General features: G+C 36.4%; 1 long non-coding RNA gene and 1 other non-coding gene across 2 annotated transcripts; both read right to left on the reverse strand.

The window, feature by feature from the left end:
- Window positions 1-4,624: 4,624 nt before the first annotated feature.
- LOC150095157 (uncharacterized) lies at window positions 4,625-21,992 on the reverse strand. The gene is made up of 6 exons (XR_016550132.1): window positions 21,877-21,992; window positions 20,915-20,983; window positions 16,164-16,280; window positions 13,949-13,970; window positions 6,080-6,154; window positions 4,625-5,906 (listed from the first exon to the last, which is right to left on the reverse strand). It is a non-coding gene; the product is annotated as an uncharacterized LOC150095157 (long non-coding RNA).
- On the reverse strand, window positions 16,358-16,426 carry LOC150095158 (small nucleolar RNA SNORD31). Its single transcript, XR_016550196.1, has one exon. It is a non-coding gene; the product is annotated as a small nucleolar RNA SNORD31 (small nucleolar RNA).
- Window positions 21,993-22,320: the final 328 nt, after the last annotated feature.

Genomic DNA, 22,320 nt, shown 5'->3' on the forward strand with positions numbered 1-22,320 from the left:
CGGCAGCCACACGGCCAAGGACTGCCCAAAGAATAGGTGTGGCAATTGCTCCACGATTGGACACTCCCAACTCACGTGCACTGAACCATGCAGCTTGTGCAAAAAAGACCATAGGAGATTCCAATGCACGTTAGGTAATGTTACCTCTTCGCCAGAAGATTTCCCCTCCTCCCCAGTAAAGTTCTTCCTACTACAGAGCCATCTACAGTAACTGCGGAAACTTCACCCTCTACGCCAGCAGTGATAGAAACTACCGAAGGTACGGCCAACTCAGTTGAGGCCGAGTGCACAACGCCACCTGATGAACACCTCTGTCTGCACTAATGTAACATCCACAGATAAAGTAGAAAACACTCATCCCCTATCCCCTACAGTAGCTACAGGACTTGACGTCGAAACCTCCAGTCACTACTCCTCAATGAATTGGGGTTCCGATGGCGAGGACTCCTCGCACGACGAGAGAATGAGCAGTAACAGTAGCAACCCAACCACAATGAACGCCACAGCCACACAGAAGATGAGGCCAAGAAACCTAAACAGCAAGAACAAATAACTACAGAAGAATCAGAATCGGACGGTTCAGAGTTTGAAGACACTGAGAGGATAGGCCTTTGCGCAAAAAATTATTTACTTAGTTACCACCAAGTCAGCCCCGAAGGTGCTGGAAAGTTACCGAAAACATCTTGCACCAGCTAAGCCGGCCTGCTTCTTCAACACTAAGCCTTAGGTTCGACTGGGGTCCCTTCTATATAAAAGATATACAGGGTGTTCGGGATAAATTTGACATATTTATAATTAATTATATTTTTCCGTAAGTTACATGTATTAACACACTTCTCTTCATTTAAAAGTTTGGACCCTTCTTCATTCATATACAAGATGTCAGAAAGGATGGATAGCTGGAACCCACCTGAATCATGAAGAGAATAACTTGTATCATGATGATTCGTGCCCGCCATCAAAATAAGGATATTACGACTGCTGCCCAATGCTCCCTGAATACAGTAAAAACAATCAGGCATGAACTAGAGACTTGCAATGGTGACTACGAGGATGTAGCAAGAAGAAAGATCCCTAGCAGACGATCTGATTGCGTTCGTACAGCAGAATTCCTCGCAAATCTGCAGGAACAGGTGTTGAAGAACCCTGGCATTGGAATTCGGGCTTTGTTCGTGGAGTTGCTAACTGTAGTCAAGCCCTGGATAACAAGGGTAGCCAATGGTAGGCCGTATGTATGGCAGCAGGATTCGGCCCCTTGCCACACCTCTGGGAAAAGTCAAAAATGGTTGTCTGAAAATTTCTACGACTTCACCAGTCCAAATGTTTGGCCTCCAAACTCCCCAGACCCCATGGATTATTTTGTATGGGGCGCAGTTGAAAAAGACACCAATCGCACTTCCAGTAATACAAAAGCCCAGTTAATGGATAAAATTAAAACAGTTTTTGCGGCCCTTCCCAGGGAGACTGTAGCATCAGCTTGTTCGAGGTTCCGAAGCAGAATTGAAGCTGTGATCGATGCTAATGGTGGTTATTTTGAGTAAATCTTGTTGATAGTATTGTAATTAACTCTGCCTGTAATGTTTTTTTGTCAATTCATTAAATTTAATAGATACAAAGAAGATTTTCTTTTTCCTTACGAAACTGTCAAATTTATCCCGAACACCCTGTACCTACATTCTCAGCCGCTCACGCGGAATCCATGACCTTCCTAAGTGATGAGATAAGAGGAACAATCCAACATACCCTTTGAGTTACTTAAAAACAAGGAGATCATCTCAGCAGTCTCCCAAAACTGGCGTAAGTTAAAACTACAAGATGCCCAGCAGGCCCAGGGAAAACATTAACAGGAAGAAACACCCTGCACGTGACCCGACCGACAGGTCGTAGTATTTTCGGAACGTATTCTAAAACCTAAAATTAACTTAAGTATATAAATAAATCGTGCCAAGGAAGTAAAAACGGAGGCACTAAAATAGTTCCCATTGCAAGGACATTTAGTTGGTACACTGTCACCTAGAGGGGAGGTTTCCACTCCCCTCTGAAAACAGAGTTAGGAAATTATTAGGATCAGAGTATAGACTCTGCATCGTAAAGTTTACCCTCCAAAGTCGGGCTTTAGCCCGCAAACAGAAATGATGATGGGTAACACCGTGTACACTTTAAAGTGATCGGTACTCGACTGATCTGTTTTCATGAGCCTTTTTTCCTAAATTTTGGTGTTTTGAAGGCGAAGAAGTGCTTGGAGCTTGCTCCACGTCTGCCGTGGTGTTGGACTACTTCCCTCGAGGATCAGCTCGCTCCTGTGCAGTGACGTCATCGATCGAGTTCCTGCCAACAGAAGACTCGTAATCTCCCTGCCTGGGATTCCACGGACGCCAACGACTAAGGGAGCTCCTGTGGTAAGATTGTTTTTACTTTTCTTATTCCCCCCCTCGCTTTTTGATCATGTCGAAGTTCTCGCCGAGTTTGCACGCTAGGGTTTGAAACCGACCCGAACATCTCGAAGACGACGTTTGTGAGAGCTATACTCGCCGTCTGTAAGTCAGAAGACATTTATGGACTTACCCCTTATGGCGGCTGAAGGTTTCAAATCGTAGCAGACTATCGAAGCTAAAGAAAAGCTCCTCGAAGGAATACAATGTGAAGGGACCAAATACCTTCCATTCATAGTTGGCAGCATCCTTGTTACGATATACAGATTCCCGCTGGAATATCTTGAGGAAGGAGGCGTCATTAAAAACATCTTCTCAAAGTGGGGAATAGTTCGCAGAGTGACCATCGGCAAAGACGAGGACATCATCCCCGAGTGGAATTCAGGTCTCCTTTTCCATAGAAATGAAAACTCCGATCCCCAATTTTGTTTACCTAGGCTCCACTAGGGTAGTAGTGCACTACCAGGGAGTAAAGAAGCAATGCTTCATATGTAACTCCCTGGAACACCTCAGTGCCGACTGTACTAAATATAAGTGCAGTAACTGCCGGACAGTAGGGCATGACATCAGCCAATGTAAGGCACCTTGCCTGAAGTGTGGAGACGGAAATCACAATAGATAGACGTCTGCCCTGACAGGACCTACGCGGAAAAAATGGGAGGAACCATTATGCCAACTGCAGTCAGCATCAGGGAAAAATACAGAACATTTTCCAATTACGACTGCAACAGACACTGAAGCCCTCCCCAATCGGCCTCACAGAAAATGGTTCAGTGAAAGTGATGACACAAGTGAGGAAGCAGGCAGTCAGGAAAGCGAGAAACTAAGACAATTTCAAGAAATCACCAGCGAAAAACCCAGAAAATGTCAAGAAGGAAGAAAAGGGGAAGAAAAAAGACAAGGGCAAAAAGACAAAAAACTCTGAACATGCCGCCACTATCGGCAAAAGGGGACAAACAGCAGAGCCAACAGGAAACAGAAGGGGTTACTACCCGGTCTAAGAAACCCAAAGATTTAGTTGTCACTCACAATACCCCAGCTGAATCAGAAATGTGAAATCAGAAGTAATGGGAAAAAGCCCCAAAACAGGAAGGCAAGTCATCTCCGAATGGTCAAGTAGGACTATAGTAAGAACCGCCTATGTAGTAAGAACCGTCTATGACAGCGCACCAGAATTTCAAGGCAAAATATTGAGGATATTAAACAAATTAAAGCACGCTTGGTTCCTTGTAACAGAAAACGATAAAACAAAGACGGTAGAATTCTTCAGTAATGACAGACATATATAGAAGATGTAACTAAAACCACCCCAGAGCACATGAAAGCTTTCCACGAGCTAGAGCACGGAAAAAATAATCCTACAGGAATCACTGAAGACGATAGGACAATCAATGAAGGAACACAAACCATCCAGGTTTAAACTTGTAAAAAAAGGTCCATATCTAGTTCACATAGGAAGATCTGAGAACCCGAGCTGCGAATGCTTACGTCGAGGCAGTGCAGCTCCTTGTGGGCTGCATCACTCGGGCCAGGCTCTTCCCCCCTCCTTTTCTGTTCCTATCTGTCCAGTTATGTGTATGTATGTAAGAGTGTAAGAGTCCTCTATTCATTTGTTTTTCCACTCACCTTCCCCGGACAGCCACCTGAAGAAGTGACTGGCTGGGAAAAAAGAACGGATGGAGTGAGGAAATGTCGGAGATCTGCTTGGTTTCTTACTATTTGAGAAAGGCCAAGCAGATCGACTGAGGCCTCTGTACCTACCACTAACTCCTCTCTTACTATCAAGCTGGCTCTCAGCACTTTTTTTTAAATCTAGAAGCCAGTGATGAAAGGCATGAACTCCCATTCGACCTCAATAAAGGTCGAGACTAGTCTGGGTTGTGGCCCTTCCCTTAATGCATAACATTATTAGGCATATCCACAATGAGATGTGCTTTGCATTATGGGAGATACTGATAGTAGTATCTGGTGTTGTACCACCTTACCCCAATCCTGAAGATACTTTCAGCACAAACTTTGTTTGCTCACACTTGGATAAAGGATAAACTAAATTTATTAGTGGTAAGCAAGACTTGATAACTAAACCAGAGAATTATACAAATGAATGATGACCTAATCCTAGAGATTAAGTGATGACAACGTCCATACACTTAAATAAAGATCTACAAAATGTTAGTTTTGAAGAGCAACGATTAAAAATGGTAACTATTTTATTTTGCCTAAAACATTTATGATTAGGTGCAATGTTTATGTATAATTTTTTATATTTTATAACTTTATACTATGCATTTGCTGCAGTTGTTTTTTGACATTACATAATTTTGTTTTTTTTAAAAAATTTCAGAAACCCAACCCTACGATGTGATCCATCTTGCATAATGCACTATGGAACCCAACATCCACGTTATACGATTGTTACCTGTACTTCATGATGAGACCGAATTGTTTTTCAGTCATTACATCACGAAATATTGGATTCTGAACACTACAGATGGGATTCAATTTGTAGACCATCTGAGAGTGGGCTTTTTCTCGATACCTTGCACAATCAAGAGTGCCATAAATAAGGAACATATTGATAAAGATGAAAGCCTATTATGAAAAACAGCTATATTTTCTGGTGAAGTTAAGGGATAAAAATCAGTCATTAATTTACAGCCAGTATGCGAAACTAAGATCGAAACCTACAATCAAGCTTCATGCCAAACAACTATCGGCAAATCAAAGTAAGTGACCACTTGGTAGTACATCACCAAGGCAACTTGAAGCAAACTCCCTCACACTATCATTGATATATATATAACGTGAAAACAGCTCCTAGATGTAACTGCTTTACATTACGAGAGATCACTACCCAGACTGGTTTCAACCTAAAAAAGGTTGAAACCGGTCTGGGAACGATAAAAATGTAGAATTTGCATAACTGAACCATGCTTTGCCATCCTTTCTTCCTGTAAGGCTGTGACATCATCTGATGTCTGATGGGCTTCTATCCACTGCCAGGTTTGATAATAAGGAACTTGTCTCTTGAAATTTTCAGACCATTTTCAAGTTGACTGTTTTTGCAAAACTTCATAAGCACAATAGTTCAGTAATGGTGATATTGTGCTTTAACATGCTTAACCAACTCATTCTGCAGCCCTTATAGAAGTTTCTTTCAAAGAATACATTATTGGAAAGATGTCATTTGCATAAATGGTACAATCGCAGCATATGAGGAGTCAACATAATTTACATGTATTGCCCTATGGCAATTTTCAGAAGATTGGTTTTTGCACAATATTCCATTGCTGCACACGTGAAATGATCGCTAACTCACAGCCTTTCAAAGTGAACTTATCCTCTAAGCTTTCAGCAGCAAGGAATACTGAAGACTCCCTAGATGGTTCTGGTGCAGGTTTATTCAGCTATCAGGAAGTATCACTGCAAGATGAAAGCCAGCTAACAGAACTTCAGTTTGGAAAAGCAGGTCACCTGTAAATAAAAAAAAAAGCCTATAATTTTATAACATACATTTCAAACTAAATAAGATAACTCAAATAAGAACTCAGTGCATTTGTTTTAATCTTTTTTTTTCATACGAACGAGACATTATTACATCATAGTACTCAATGAACAGAAACACTTAACATGAGAATGTTAATTACCTGTATTATTAAAATATTCCTGGCTTTCAGTACAGCATTCATTCTCTTTTCAGAATGAAACCACAGCTTGAAGATCTAGTCAAGAATACAAAGTCAAAATTAACAAAATGCCATATTTTAATAGATAACACCAACATTTATGCATTGCATCAACAATTGAAAGGTGTACATTTTTTGCATTTATGAAGTTATATTCTGGGGCATTATTCATTTATGGCAGGCAGTCTCAAGTAGAGTGATTGGGGCAAATATCAAAATGGGGAACTGGACAATGAGACTTATTTGTGTCTATATAGGCCCACAGAAGGTTCTACTAAGGTAGAAGTGGAGGAAGTTTTAGACTCCAAGGGCGATGGCGATTACACAATGAAAAGGGAAAAGTTGGTCCTTGTTGGGGATCTGAATAGCAGAATATTGTCAGACATACAAAAATGTTTTGAGAAAATTTGGAGAAAAGAGCAAAGCTAATAATAATGGCAAATATCTGTTGGATTTCTGCTCAGGACATGGACTGGTTATTAATAACACCATGTTCAACATAAAAATGTGCACAAATTCACATGGAGAAAGGAATAAGAAGTTTCATTATGTTGTTTTCTCCCTGGTGCAGGATACCAGAGTGTACAGAGTATTTGAAATTGGAAGTGATCACTATTAGTCTTGAGCAGGATAAAATTGAATTTCATATTGGAAAGAATGAAATGCAAGTTTTAAAGCAAATAAAAGTTGAGCAGCTCTCAGATATGAACTTTACACTAAAATACATAGATTATTGAGGAAAAAATGAAAAGGTTGGTTTGAGAACAGGAACCAAACCTTGAAGAAAATCCTGATTAATTCAACTAGAGGCATGTGGCGAAGTTGTCTGCAAGGATAGAAAAATTAGAACTCCATGGTGGACATGGGAAGTTAAAGAGGTAGTGACAGAAAAGAAGAAAGCATCAGCTTGTGCTCTTAGAGCATACAGAGACAAATGTAAGAAAGTTAAACACTAAAACTAGCTAAAGACACAGGAGGACTTTGGCAAGAACATAGAAAATAAATATTAAGAAGGTGGCAAAATATTCTGGAGGTCATTGAAGCTTAGAAATGGAGGAAAGAGTGCTGTAAAAGGAGTTAGAGATGATAAAGGTGAAATGAACATGGGAGAAAAAGATATCCTTGAAAGTATGGAGTAATTACTTTGAAAATTTGCTAAATGAAACAAGCAATAATAACAGCACAGTGATAAAAACACTGACCAGGCATTCAGTCAGGAATATATATCCACTTGAAGTAGAAAAAAGCCAAAGGCTTTTTTTCTACTGTGTTCTACTTTCTACTGTGGAAAGGCAGCAGGAATAGAAATGCTGAAGTATGGCGGTATAAGTCTTACAGTGGCTGCACTGCATAGTTCAAAAGGCCCAGACAGAGGGATGAATTCCCAATGATTGGAGCAGAGCTCTCATAATACCTATATATAAAAAGGGAAATAAAAACTGAATGAGAATTACAGAGGTATATCCCTATCAACTGTTCCTGGTAAGATATATGCAAGTATACTTGAGAAGAATTGTGGAAGAAAAGCTTGAAGAACAAGCTGGATTCAGGTCAAATAGAGTCGTCAGGATCAGATATTCACATTACTAAACAGTGGAGAAATCATGGGAATATAACAAAGATCTGTACTTAAGTTGTCGATTTCGAAAAAGGCATGACAAGGTGCCAAGAGAGAAGCTATTCAATACGTTAGTTATATGGTGTCAATGGGGCATTATGTTAAGCAATACTTTGTCTTTATTTGAGTTGTAAGTCAGCAGTTAGAATTGAAAGAGGTACAGGAAGATGTTCTGGTGTGTGACAAGGATCTATATTATCCTGTCAATGTCCATAAAATGGTATTAAACATGATACCAAAATTGGAGATGTTATACATCTAAATCAATCTGCTACAAGTCTGCAAAATTCTCCAACTAAAATGAATAACTGTTGTAATAGATATGGTGTGAAGGTCAGCAATAAAAAGACAATGAAAATAAGCAGAATCATCAAAAATGTCAACTACATTATGAATGGAGAACCTGTGGAACAATTAAAACATTTCAGCTACTTTTGGCACAATTTTTGGTGAAGACGATAAATTAAATATGGAAACAGACAACAGAATCAACAAAGCTGATATGGTAGGAAGTCAATTGAATAAATTCATATGGAATAAGAGAAATTAGTCAGAACACTAAATTAGCTGAACACAAGACAGTGTTCAAACCAGTTTTAATTTATGGATCAGAGCTGGGTCAGAAGTAAAACACTTGACCAAAGACTAGAGATTGCAGATACGAGTCCTAAGAAAGAGGCATGAACAGATGTCATCAATGGCAATATCATATCAAAAATGAGAATATTAAGAAAGAACTTGACATTGTCAGCATCCAGGAATGTGTTAGAGCTAATCTCAGATGGTATGGTCACAGAATGTCCAAGGAAAGATTAGCATGTGTTCTCTGCCAAGCTGGCAGGAAAACGACCCAGAGGAATACCAGATATAGGCGGATTGATACGGTACAAAGTGCCTTAGACGATAGAAATAAGTTCTGGTAATGTTGGAGTCTTGACAAGTAAGACTGATTTGGAGGAAAATTGTAGATAGGAAGTTAGTAATGATGTAAATTTTTCATGTAGTATCATATCCTGCACACCCCTTAAGGGTACAGGGCAGGAATTTGATGATGGATCACTAACTATTATTCAAGTATACCCACTAACTTCAACATAAGACATTGAGGAGTTCTGTATAGATTTGTAAAAAGCAGTACAGCAGATCTAACTGTAATGGTGGACTTAAAAAGGTAGGCAAAGAGTAATTGGAAAGTTTGAGTATGGTAAAAGCAATGAACTGCTAAACTTCTGCTCAAATAATAGACCAACATTAAACATCCAAAACCCAAAAGAAAATGGACTGTCTGTTGGTAGACTATATTATTGAAAAGCAAAGATGGAAATCTTTGGCTTACAATCCTGAACTGCAGATTGTGGATCACACCATAAGCTAGTATTAACAAACTTAAGAATATAAAGTTTAAATCTGGAAGTACTTGTAGTCAAAAGGAGACCAAATGTAAAAAAAAAAAAACAATATTCTAAAGAAAATTGTCAACTAGAACTAGATAAAAACCTGAAGGAACTACCAAAAGAGCATGAACATTGGTGCAAATTAAAGGAAATATTAAATTCAGCAGAAGAAACAATAGGCTACTAAGTATAAATGATTGGATATCTAAAGTAAAAATGTTAAGCAATCAAATGAAAAGCATGAAACTAAAACAGAAATGAATATAATAGATTAACAAGAGAAATTAGAAAACTAGTTAAAAGACAAGAATAACTGGTTAGAAGAAAAATGCAAAATGGCAGAAAAGCTATCAAAAGAAAATAACCTTCATGGATTATAAAAACAAAGACCAAATTAGTAAGACATGGACAACAAATTATAATGATCAGAAACAAAGAGGGGAAACTAATTGAAATTAAAACAAAGAATGGGCAAATGGGAAGAATACTTCAAGATTTATATAATAAAAACAGCTCCCAGGATATTACAATTCCAGCCACTGAAATGGAAGAGGAAACAAATCTTTACCAAAGAAATAATAGCACACAGCATAGAAAAAAAACTAGGAAATATATGCAGAATTCTTAAAAGCAGAAAAGGAAACTTTTGGAAACCATTGAAAACATTTGAAAGGATCTACAAAAATTAAGCAGTACCTACTGATCGTACCAAATCAGTCATAACTCCTATATACAAAAAAGGAGACAAAACAGAATGCAATAATTACAAAAGGCATTAGCCCTCAATATTCCAAGTTTTTACAAAAGTACTCCAAAAACAAATTAAGCCATATATAGAACTGGCACTAGGAGAAGAACAAGCTGGTTTCAGACCAGGGCAAAGCACGATTGATAGCCAATAGAAAAGACACTAGAGTACAACCAAAGTTGCTACATAAATTTCAGACTTTCATCAGGTATTTGATTCAATCCATAGAAGAGAACTATGGAGGAATTTGGAATTCCCAACAACCATAAGAATAATAAAGAATCTGTATGAGAAATCTGAAAGTGCAGTACGAATGGAGGACACCTTAACCAACCAGTTCCATACAGAGCAGACTAAGACAGGGATGCAAATTGTCAGACCTGTTCAATCTTATACTGGAAGCAAAAAATAAAGACTTAAACAAATGAAGACTGCAGAATAAGAATATGTATGGGGAAAATGTGAAATTTAACATTGTCTTACTTGAAAGCACAGAAGAAAATCTACAGCAAATTTCTGATAAAGAGTATAAAATCTAGATTAAAACACAAATATAGACAAAAGAAAAATTATGCAAACAGGAAAAAGAAGCCCCAATCTGAAAATTGAAATTGATAGCAAGAATCTAGAGCAGACAAAACTTCACCTACCTTGGGGGGAGTTATTGAGTACAATGGTGAAATAAGATAAACAAATTTGTCAAGCATCCAAAACTTTTGGACGATTTAATAAAATATGGAAGTCAAGAGACAAACAAGTAACAAAAGTAAGAATCTGAAACAATGGTCCTCCCAATACTCCTCTATGGAAGTGAATGCTGGAATCTCAAAGGCTGAAGAGAAAAATTAGTTACTGAAATAGGTTGGCTAAGATTACTTAGAGTATCTCTGGTGGATCAACTAAGAAATGACTAAAACAAGAAATAGACAAAATCCAAGAAAGAAGACTGATGGTTTGGCCATGTGACCAAAGACTACAATGATAGAAGGTAAAAAGATTTATAGCACAGCCCAGATGGATAGACAAAATAAAATCTGAATACCAAATCGGACAGAATTGTTCCGACTCTCCCAGGAGAGACAGAAGTGGAAAGAGTTCATTCAGCCTCATCATCCACATAGACTATGGAAAAGAGGACATTCCAAGGAGGTGCTTGTGGCTAACCATAGGAAAAAAACTGATGGGGCTGTTAGTGAAAGAGCTAAAAAAGGTATGAGAATATCTACTGTCTGTGTTGCAGGAATCTAAAAGAATTGTGCAAAATGATTTCAAGGCCTTGGGTTTTTCAAGAAAAACAATTGTTTCTCTCCATAAAACCTCTCCCCTAAAAGTATGCACCCCTCTACTAGTGTTGGACAAATTTTGCAGTGCAAATGGCAAGCAAGAGTAGCCAAATTTAGTTTGTTTCTGAGAGAAAACTTGTGTGGGGTTGATGCTAGTCACTTTGGAAATATGGATGAGGTTCTCATAAGTTGAGATGCCTAGTTGTAGGACTGAATCTGAAGGGAGCAAAAGAGGTGTCAGTTGCTACAACAGGTTGAGATGAATTGATTCATCCAGAAGTGCCTTAGAATCACAAAAAGTCAGATAATATTGGGCTGCTGATAATGACTGACTTGAAAGAAAATTGTGGATAGTAGGCTAATAATGTAAAGTTTTTATGGTAGCTGGAACATGCCTGTTGAGGGTTAATCGGTTAATTTAGTTACTTTGGTTTTAATTCCAAAAAACCAAAACAGTGCTTTTCTCAGAAAAATCTTATCCACATAGAGCATTCAGTCATATGCTTGTCAAGATAAATTCATCACAGAAAAGTTAATTTAAACATGTGTACATGGGTTTAGAAGGATAACCTAAATCTAAACTCCCATTTGGAGTATTAAGCATAAATTAATTTGCTTGCAATGAACTACTAGCTGTGTTGGTTGGGGTAATATTAGTATAAGCCTGACCAACAGGATTTATAGCTTTTGATATAGCTTGTCAAAATTATTGATATCCAAGACTGAGCTCTTGCTCACAGAAAAATGAAAACCTATAGGACTCTCCTTGTTTCACAACATGTAGCTACAACTAGTTTAGTGAAATTTTCTAGTCTTATACCAATGACCCTGAATGAGTCAATTTATAGAATTAGCAAAACTGAGAAGTTGAGGCCATGGAATTTACAAGAACACAGCTGCATGTTGTTAAATTTCATAAGTTCATCTTAGGGGTTTAGAGCAACAAGTTTCACCCTGATTAATCAGGAAAATACATGTCTAGACTTCCAGGAAAGAAGTATACTTGAGCTATGGAAAGCAATGAACACATGGGTTCACCAAAGGTGGTTTCAGCAGCTTGCTTGGGACATTGGGAATTGCTAACGTTTCTCAACATGGGCATATGCCCACAGGGGGGGGGCACTAGAAAATGTACATTTATATCATACTTTTTCAGAACTTGGTGCATCAAAATCTTTGAAACACTGAAGTGGGTCATGATCCAAAAAACATTGAGAAACTTCTTGAAAGAATACAAGATGGAAAACTGGAGAATATGGATTATAAAATATCAGTGGATATGAGGATCTGAATATACAAGATTCAAAAAGGTAACCAGTGGCAACAAACAGTTGTTTAAGGTAGCATGAAGTTAAGAAAAAGTGCAAGAACTACACTCAAGCAATGGTTAAGATCACCTTTCACTGTATGAAAAATAGTTGAGAAATCAAAGGAATAAAGGAAAAACAGATTTCATAGCACAGGATTAGATTTAGTATTTACTCTGAGGTTCAACTCTATGGGATACCAACAAAATCAGCATAGCTGTTGTATGGAAAGCTAAGCCTCACTGAAAAGAAATTGGCCTTGTAAACTAAAGACAACCCCAAACAATTGTATCTTTTGTTTTTTACATTTTAACAGAAAAATCATTGTTGATTCACAAATTTTGCTTCCTGCATATTTGATTATGCTGCAAATAAAAGAATGAATATGAAATAGCTAATAGATGACAGATTATTCAACAATGAGTACCCCGTTTGATAAAATGCTATCAACCTGGTGTCTGCTATTTCACTAAGTCAGGAGCTATAACTGAATAAGAATTTAGTGACAGGGACTGATGGATGAGCATGAATTTTAGCTGGCCATTCCTTTGACCAGGATTTATAATTTGTCTCTGAAAAGGGAAGGAGTGGAATGTATGTTAATCTCATTGTACAAATGCCAAGATGTATCCAACTATTGACCTATTAGGTATCTTGCATGGCGAATGTTTTGCAATGAACAACATGGGTTCACTAAATGAAGGTGGTTTCAGCATGTTAGACATTGGGAATACACCGTGATACATATGGATTTTGCTAACACTTCACATCTGCATGTTCACAGCATCTGGTTTCCATGGCAAACCAGATGCTGTGAACATGCAAAGGGGTGTTAAAAACAATCACGATTTTGGAATACCAATTATGAAAGTCCAGTCTACAATCTCAAATAAGACAGGACTCTTATACAAGAGTTCAGTTAGAATTCCATTTTATAGAGAAAAAGGAAAGGACAAAAGAGGCATTCCTTGGAAGCTATCAATGCCAACAAGAAAGAGACAAGATCTAGATTTTCTCTCATAATAGTGCATGACTAGAATGGACTGCCACTGCATGGTATATGCCCAAGTAGTATGAAGCAATTCAAGAAGTATGACAGCTGGTGAATGTAATGTGGACTTGCTCAGAGAGTCAACTCTTGGGAGGTCTTCTAATACGAGGTTCAATATAGTATAACCAAGCAACTGAAGCCAATTAAAAACCCAGGTTAGTTTGACAGTAGAAAATTGAATTTAGATATTAAAATTATCAATTCATGATGCAGCAGCAGTGCTGAAGTTGAGCATAAATTCCTTCTAGCTTACATTAAAATCAGAAGGCAATGCTTGACATCTTTTGAATTTTTAAAAGTAAAAGATGGCTTCAGAATTTGTTTCTCTGCAAATGCTTTTCAGACATGTGCTTGGTCAAATATTATCATCAGAAGCCACTATCAGATTCAAGCAAGTATTAATGGCAAGAAAGATTCAAAAATACTTACCAGGAAAATTCAGGTGTAGATCCTAAAATAGAAAAAAAAAAAAAAAATTAGGTTTCATCCAAGTTCTTAATTAACAAAGTATAAAATAAAATTTTATCCATCTCAGAAAGAATTTTGGTTTCATAGCAAGTCAATACAGGTCTGTATTTTTCATCACAGGATAGACGTTTCATAATATTGGTACCATAAGTTTTACTATCCACTATATAGAAAAATCTGGCAGAATGATTTTAATTGAATTGCCTCATGATTTCAGTTTTAAATATGCTGACTCTAGGACTCTTCAATTCCCTATTATTTTTTTTAACCTTTAATGCAAATTGGGAAAAACAAAATAACTCAGAAATAATATGCAAGAAACAGGTTTATTAAACTGTTTCTTGATTTTACATTAAAGATAACAGTGGAAAAAAAAACACCTAAAACTCCCTTTGATTCCCCCAAAAAACTCTGGCAGTACACAGGAAGTTTATGAAACAGGTTATAAGATACCAAAATTTCTGGAAAACATTCAGAATTCTCAGAAAAACAAACTAAAATGGCTTTAGAAAAGATGCTGCATAGATCTTATCTAAAAACTGAAAAGAGAACATTTATAAAAATGCTTTGAAATAAACCAATTAAAATACCACTTATAAAAAATGGTCCCCTATTGCCAGTATTTGGAATATCTGATTCTCTTTGCATAAAACAATTAAAATTTCAATTAAGAAAAAACTGGCACTTGAGAGAAAATCCAAACTAAAACTGTGGAATAAAAACATTGCCCAGCAACAGTAACCAAAAAAGCAGACCAAGGATGTATTTACCAAATAACTTTTAACAGAGCAATTAAATTGCAGACAAGAAAAAAGATCACTATAGCAAAAATGAAATGAGAATAGCAACAAGTTATGCACTTTGGCATGATTAGTTCCAGCAACATATTATATTATGCAGGGTTATGCTACAAGAAACTAAGAGGCAAGGGATCTTAGTGTATTGGTGGATAAGAATTTAAAGTTCAAAGGTCACATAGCAAAAGTTGCAAATACAACTCAGGATAATTTATGTTGACGCAAACAATTTACATGTAAGGATAATGAAGTAATTGTGCCTCTATACGGCTTTGATAAGACCACACTTTTGATTACTGTGAGCAGATTTGGTCTCCCAGGTTCTAAGGGGATAAAGAAGCTATGGAAAGGATGCAAAAGATTTACGAAGATTATATCCGAATTATGGGATTTAGATTACGAGGACAGATTGCAAGTATGTGGATTAGATTCTGGTTAACAGGAGAAAGGGATGATATGATAGATCTATAAACTTTTGAATAGGTGTTATAGCATTTCAACTGATGAAATTTTTCATTATATAGAAGATGGGAAGAGATCACAGGGCATCCAAGTTATTTGGAGTCAAGGGGTAAGAACCAAGTTTTTCTTCCAGAGAGTGGAATAATTTGTCCTAACAGGTAATGAGTGCATCTAGTGTGAATGAATTAAAGGGTCAGTATGATAGCTGGGTTGGGTAATTTAAATCCTCCCTGGAGGTCTCAGATAATGATAATGGAAACAAAGCTACAGAACCAAAACAGAAAAACCCAAGAGACCCAAACCTGGTCTAGATTTGTAAAAAGAATCAAGCAACTTCCCAATATGTTTGAAAAGACTTTCAAATGCTCAATTTCCTTGAATACTTTCATGCATGAAACAGAATTGAGAAATATTTATTTGGCTACTTGGTGAGGTACAGACTGGACAAGATTTACTTAAACATTATAGAAGTCCTATTAACTAAAATGCAAGGCATATTTTTAATTTATTTACATGATTTTATCAGAAGAGAAAACTGGTTTCCACTGATTGCTAATCATGGAATTCATTTAGACATTGGTCTCAAATAATGCAGCACCTACACCATGGACAACTGTTATATTAGCATCAATACACCTAAATAAACCAGGTCAATTCCTACCTTATTACAGCTGCTTTCACTTAACAGCTATTTATAGAATAGCTAATAATACTAGTAATAACTAGCTTGACAGCTAGTTATACAATGGAAGATCAGTCTGCATTATGTATACCATTATTGCTAGTTTAATTTGTGTATGCAGTGTTTTTATATAAGAGTACTTTACTTCAGCTGCAGTAGTTGGCAGCAACTGAAGTTGCTCATTTCATTGTATCTTGTGGCAAGATAATCAGCTTTAATAGCATTTAGGACTTACCATTTGAATCTCAGGCCGTCAGTGAATTTCTTTTAACAGTACCAACTGCAGAATTTGGAAATTGCTTAACCACCAGCAGGGTAGTGAATGCTCTTATCCATGTTTTCAATGAAGGTCCTAAGGAAAAACAAAGAAAAACTAATTATCCTAGAAAAAGAATTTCCTTGAATGATTCCAAATTTAATTTTCAGTAACAATCCTCAGATACAAAAACCATTCTATCAGTTCTCAGCCTGGGGCGGTTAAAAATCATCACCGGATTGAACAATTATGCTAAGTACAAGGAGATTCTTTTCCCCTAAGTTTAATTTCATATAGCAAGTTCAGCAGTCACATAGACAATTGCAGCAGCTGTGTTTGATAATTATCATTTGATTTTCAAATCAAGCATGGATTATTCTAATTTTCAGCTACAGCTTTAAAATTTAAAGTACACAGCAATTCAAAGATAAACATTGCCTTATGCAGAAGAGAAAGTAAAAGGGAAGCAATAGTAAAATGAAAGAATAGAGGAATTTACTACCTAGACAAAAGAATATGGTTTGGCTAATTCGCCCCTTAGCCAACAAGCATAGGTCTTCAGACTCCATGAAGGTTTGTTGTTAATTATGTACTGTCTAATGCAGGAGTTAAGTGCAGGATGCAACTAGCTTGGAAATTATCAAAAACAATATTTGACTGTTGCTAATTACTACTATTCCACTGTGGTTCAATGAAGGCAGCTTAGTACTTTGCTATTCTGGATAATCAGATGCTGCCTGCACAGTGCTGATCAAGCCCATCAACACCTGTGGGATGAATTGGAGCAGCATGTCGATCTGTCACTGAACTCTGTGCTGCTTTGGAGGAATGGAGACTAATTTCACCTGATGTGTGCCACACATTGATGGAAATTCTCTCTCAAAGGATGAGTTTTGGCTTTTTGATCAAAGCCAAAATGGTAGACATACCCAATATTAAGGTTCACCTGCTAGCATGAAATGTAAATTGCTAGTGTTTGGATAGTTATTGGTAGATAGAGTCACAGGTGTTGATCAGCACTGTGCAGGCCATGGCCATCATTTAACACTTTGAACTATTCTTGTAGCATTGTCTTGATTATAAGATGGACCTGTTCCATTAAAACTCTGATGTAGGCAGCACCTGATTATCCAGAATAGCAGCAACACGTTAGATATGAAAATCTAGTAGTGCTCTGTATAAACACCAGAATTTACTTGCTAATATTTCACTGCTTTTCTAACAAGCAGTGCATAGATTACAGTTGTGATTTTGTTGTGATATGTATTCAGTAAGTGTTGCAAAATTTTAACTGAAAAGGAATTAATGTCATAACAAGGCACCTTTTGGGGGGAGATTAACAGCTCAGAATTGTGCTAATATGGTCTTAGAATGACTGCCATCCAAATTCATAGCCATATTTACTGAGGTAGAGTGAATCATAGCTGATGCCAATTCTGGATATCTGTACCATGGGTTATTTGGGAGACTCTTTTCAGATACACTGTTAAAGTTTTTCATGATCTTGTGTTAACTGTACCAATTCCTGATATATCTCAAGGCATACAGAATAATGCAAACATGTAGAACTTCCATTTTACTAAATCCATAAGCCAATGCAAAAATGAATACCATCTGTTAATTATCTTAATTTTACTTTGAACTGTTTTTTCATCTGACCATTTCCAACTATACCATTTTGGATAAGTAGCAATTTCTATTTGTCCAAGTCACTAAAATATTTTGTTCTATAGGGCCATTTTTTTTTCTTAAAAAAAATGGCCAATCTAATCCTGATATCAGGATGATCCATAGATATTGATCTTCATAGCACAACAGCTTTCATGCTTGAACAAGAAAATATAAAAGAATATCCTTTACATTGAACTTAAACATTGCATTGCTTACACTGTATTTTCTGAGAGCATATTGAGTTGCTAGAAATTTTTGGCATGCTTTCTTTTTCTGTAACTGCATCTTCCTTTCTCTGGAAAAATCTTTCTCAGTCTGCTCTGGAGACTGAGAAAGATTTTTCTATCCCTACAATTTCACCAATTTGTAGAAACCCAATTTTTACTTCAGAACAACTAGCTTATAAATTCCTTTTGTAATTTTTCTTGGTCTCGCATAATTTTACAAAAAAAATCTTTTCATATCCCCAATTCTACTGCTACCCATACAAGTCACTCCATTACTAAGAATGCAGATGGTAGGGAGGAAATGAAATCAGTTGATATAGAATTACTGAGTGAACACTTTGTAAGAGTATATCATATAGGTGGTGACATTGCAGAAATGGAAGAACCAACAGCTTATACAGGAATTGTGGTGAAGTGGAGGCGAATAGTCATTCACCTCTACTTCACTGTCAATTCATCTGCAGGATTGGATGATATACCAGCGTGTCGTACGAGAAGCAGCTAAAGAATTGTTAGTGCCTTTGACCATTTTGTTTAATTGAGTCCTGGGTAGGAAGGGGGAAGATAGTTCCACTGCATAAAGGAGGTTCCAAGACTGCTATTGAAAATGACTGGCTGATCAGCATATCAGGAATTGTTGTCATGGCCTTGGAGAAAAGTCAAGAGGAAAATACAAGATTGGATGGATGAAAATGGGATACTGTATGGCAGACAGCATTTTGTGAAAGGTAGATCATGCATCAGCAACTTGCTCACATTCTCTAACAGTGATGGCTGAACTGGATAAGGGTTTACAGTGATTCTACTGGACCTTGCTAAAGCCTTTGATAGGATACCACATGGAATTTAATAAGTAAACTGCAGCATATGAGAATGGATATGGGGTTAGAGAGAGTGGTTTATTCAAGAGTAGTCCAAAAGACTGCCTGCTATACTAATGGTGTGCTGCAGGGTTCTGTTCTTGGATAACTACTGTTCAATTTGTTCATTAACGATATTAGAAAAGATCCGAGAGCAACTGTTGATTTGTTTGCTGATGATGCAAAGTTGGATAGAACAATAGTGAGTGCACAGGATGTCAAAATTGGAGGATGATTTGGAGGACTAGGTCAAGGAGAATGGATGTTAATTTAATGTGGAAAAATGCAAGGTTTTGCATTTTGGGATCAAAAGTAGTATATCATATCAGTGGAACTGCACTCCAGGAGAGTGACGAGGCCATGGATTTCAGTGTTGGTGGATAGGGAGTTGAAGTTTAGAGGCCACATTACAAAAGTGGCCAAATCAGCTCAAATCACTTGAACGAGCAGAGACAAACAGGTTATTGTTCCTCTGTATCAAGCCTTGATAAGACTCAATCTAGACTACTGTGCCTGGATATGGGTGCCAGGGTTTCTTTCAATGGGGAGAAGGTGGAGAGGATCCAGAGACTAGCAGGACTATGGAATGAACCTTATAACAGGGTTGAAGATTTGTGGGCTGCAGAAATTGGTTGATAGGGGGAAGAGGTGATTGAGACATTCAAATTACTGAATGGTTTCTATAAGATTAATTCAGAAGATTTTTTTGAGAATAGGACTGGTAGTGGGAGGGCCATGGGCCATCCATGGAAGTTTGGTAAGAGTGTGGTTAGCAAGGGTGTTAGAGGTAGGTTTTGTTGGATTCTGATTATGTAGAGATTAGAGTAATTATTATTTGTTTAAGAATCCAACATTATCTTCCATCACATAGGCAAAACTTGTAAATATTATTTAATGTAAATCACTTATTTTATAATTAAATATTCATATAACTACCTTAATTTTGGTAGTTATGAATATTTAATACATAAAATGAATTATGCAGTATAACCACTAAAATTTCTATATTTGAACCCTTCTAGTTTAATATCTACTCCAGGTGCCTCTCCACATTTCAGGTTTGAGTCTTACCACATATGTACTGAATACATTAATTGGCAATACAGCAGAAATTGCCAAGAATCAGCAACCTACTTGTGACAAGAAATAACTTATGAAATGCACTGTGATTCAGGAATACAACTCTCAGAAGGTGAATTAAACTGCAAGGCTTACAAGATACAAAGCTAACCAGTGGTTAGTGATCACTTTATATATAAGTCTTAATCTAAAAATGTAGTCCAAGCCAAATCAGTACAGAAATGCTAGCAAAACTTCCTGTAACCCCAAGTTTGCTATAAGTGAAAGAAATATTCTACACTTAGATTCTGGTGTAAGTGTAGGATAAAAAGACTAAATACAGATCAGAAAAATTTTGCATTACATATTTCTGTTCCATACCATGGCTTCACTTAACCAACAGCAGTTCAACCTGATATTACATGACTAACTGCAAAAGATCTTATTAGAAGCCCAGACTAAATGTAACTAAGCAGTATTTGATTTATATACTAAACTAGATATACACTTTCAGAAGCATAACTTAGAACATGAATGCCATTTAATTTTAATTCTTAGGTTCTCCAAGGTTAAAATGAATTCAGGGATTCCAATTGTAGGAAATTCATCTATCAAAAGCAATATTTACTAACTAGAGCAGGCATCTTACAATTCCCTTCCATGGAGGCAGAATAAGATCAAAACGTTTTACAGCCTTTTATAGGGATTAAAAGAAAATGTGAGGAACAATTTCCTGTCAGACTACACTTACATTGCTCTAGTAATTTCCCCATTTAAGATTAAGGATAGTTAATTGAGACTGTTTAATAATACTACAGTTGGTTGACCAACAGTTGCCACAATTCCCTGATAACGAAATTTTAATATTAAGTACTATGCAAGATAGTTTTGAATCATATTTTGCAACACTTACCAAAATTTAATTCCTGAAAGCAGAACGAATGTTAAAGTTAACATCTTGAGGTGTGAACAATGGCTGTGCCTATGAAAGAAAGAAACCTGATGTCACACTGGATATATTTAAGTAAATCAATTTTCAGATATTTAAATAGTACTTTGTTCAGACACCCCATGGCCATCTTTAGGGAAAAAACCCTTCTGGTGGAAACCGCGAATGCTTAGGATGGGTATCATCATAACAAAGTGAGCTTAAATTTACTTGCACGCTACATATCATTTAGCTCAATGTATAACAAACTCATCATTCAATTTATATAGGAGGTATGAAGGTTAACTAAAGGTTGTGGAAAAATTTGAAGAATTTAAATTGACATAAATTGAATTATAAACTAAAAGTGCCATTTTTCAATCAGCATTTTAACAATTGAACACAATCTGATAAAAAACTCAAAAACTTGAGTAAATGAAAATCAACTCAAGTATTCATTTGCTGCTGGTAATTCATACCAAATCAACTTTTCATTTCATCTATCGAAAACGCTGTTCTAGTCAGACTACGCTAATTATTCAAATAATTAGCATTTCCTCTTGCAACACTGATGCGCTATAGGTCTTGCCATTTATCTAATATGAAAAAGGGCTTTTGAAATAGTTTCCTTAAGATCATGGATCAAGAATAATTAGTAATTTTTTTAAAGCAGATAGAAATATACGTACAATTCCATTTAAAAAAAAAAAAAGAAATAGCAAGATGAAACTGCAAACATAACTAACCGATACATATGTTTTATATATAGCACATATAGCACACATTAATATAAACGAATATATTCGTTTACACCCCAATAACAAAAAAGGATTATAAATATCGTATATATCATATATAATATATATAATATAAATATATTTATATAAATTTATATAAATATCAATAACAGAAATACAGCGATAATAAATTGCACTCTTCATACTCACAAAGAAATTGCTGAAAGTTTCCGATTCACAGGATTAAATTTTACACGAAATAACAGAAAAGAGAAAGAAAATGGGCGCGCATAGCCGATATATAGCGCATCACACAGCACCACCATACGTAAATAAATTTTAAAATAGTAAATATAACAATTATCAGAAAATTAGGAAAATAAATATTAAATTAATTATTATTTACACGGCTATTTTAGCCTGTTGTTTAGGAGTGTCCCTTATTTTTAAACACATTGGCTTTTTACTCAAGAATTTTTCAGGGCATTATAAGTGTGTTTTAGAGGTAAATATATGCAGACTAATAGAGGAAGAAATTTTGCACATACCTTTTTTGGATTTCTTCGTTCTCCATACTTCTGTTGTTAGGCCGATAAAGGGGGTAGGAAATGCGTGTGTGTTTGGGGGGGGGTTGTTTGAGGATTAAATTAGAAA

Source organism: Typopeltis vanoorti, chromosome 21, assembly GCF_054136105.1.
Source record: "Typopeltis vanoorti isolate ZY-2024b chromosome 21, IOZ_Tvanoo_1.0, whole genome shotgun sequence".
Taxonomy (NCBI): Eukaryota; Metazoa; Arthropoda; class Arachnida; order Uropygi; family Thelyphonidae; genus Typopeltis; species Typopeltis vanoorti.